This window comes from Trichechus manatus, unplaced genomic scaffold (assembly GCF_000243295.1).
Source record: "Trichechus manatus latirostris isolate Lorelei unplaced genomic scaffold, TriManLat1.0 scaffold00040, whole genome shotgun sequence".
Lineage (NCBI taxonomy): Eukaryota > Metazoa > Chordata > Mammalia > Sirenia > Trichechidae > Trichechus > Trichechus manatus.
This window is the reverse complement of record NW_004443976.1, coordinates 8,800,870-8,802,412: the sequence shown is the minus strand read 5'-3', so window position 1 is coordinate 8,802,412 and position 1,543 is coordinate 8,800,870.

Below are 1,543 nucleotides of genomic sequence, written 5' to 3'. Positions count from 1 at the left end.
TGCTGTGAGTCAGAACTGACCCAATGGCACCTAGCAACAACAACCACATAATAAAGTCAGGATAGTGGTTACCTTTGAGGAGTAGGTCGGGGACTGTTATTAGGAGGGGGCCACAAGAGGAGCCTTATGGGGGTGCTGGCAATGTTCTCTTTCTTGTCCTGATGTTGGTTGCATGGATATTCACCTTCTGTTAAATCATTGAGCTGTACTTCTTTGTGCACTTTTATGTATGTATATTATGTCATAATTAAGGTTAAGCCGTTGACTCATTGCCATCGAGTCAATTCCTACTCATAGCAACCCTATAGGACAGAGTAGAACTGCCCCATAGGGTTTCCAAGGAGTGGCTGGTGGATTTGAACTGCCGACCTTTTGGTTAGCAGCCAAACACTTAACCACTGTGCCACTACTGACTATAATAATGATGATGGTCGTTGCCATGGCACTATAGAAAGGCACAATGTAGAAATCTTAATTTGTAAGATAATGAGAGTAGGGAGCTGACTTGTTTCTTATGTTAATGGACTTTCTATTGCCATCAGAAGTACTGGGAGAAAGCCTTATAAAAGATACCGGAAGTTTTCAGTGAAACAGAAGGACAAATGCTGAAAATATATTCATCTTAACTCCTCTTTACCATTCTAATATGATAACCAGGGAGGAGGCTCAATAAAACAAACAAGTAAATATCAGTAGGTAACAAAGAGCTAAACATTTCATATTTTAAAGGATCCAGAAAACCTATAGAGCATATTTCTTTCTCAAGGGGTCTTAATCCCAATTTAACAATTCATGTGGTTATAGTTTGAAAGCCCCTGAGTAGTGCAGATGGTTAGCACGCCTAGCTACTAACTGAAAGGTTGGAGGTTCGAGTCCACCCAGAGGTGCCTCAGAAGAAAGACCTGGCAATCTACTTCTGACAAATCAGCCATTGAAAACCCTATGGAGCACAATCTACTCTGATACATATGAGGCCACCGTGAGTCAGAATTGACTTGATTCCAACTGATTCAGGGTAAAGTTAAGGTATTCCATTTTAAATATTGTTAGTGGTAGTTAATTCACTTCTTTTTCTTTTTCTTTTATGTAAGTGAGTAGTGTTCTTAACTTATTTTTACTTAACCTTAGAATCAAGGATTTTCTATCATGTTATGAAGAAAATCAATAACTTCATTAACAAAAGTCCACTTTCTGACAACTAGCTGATGTTTGCCAAGTGAGATGTACCAAATGCTGTACGATCTGTGTGCCTAAGGCATGCCTCTAGGCTTTGCCTGCTTCCTCCGGGCCGTGCAGGGCCACAGCGCTTACTAACTAGCTTGGCCTGGCTGCTCTCCATCATGTTTTAATCTTGGTAACTAAACACTCTTCCATAAAATGTAAGCTGGTGCCTAAAAGATGCATTGACACAGTGGGAGAAAAAAGACTCACAAGTTCTTTGCAGGTAAATTTTTTATCTGCAAAAATTGTAAGTACAAAACAGAGTGACAAAGATTTTCACATTTTGTGCCTTTCTTTGGTCACCTTGCAGCATTTGGGTGAA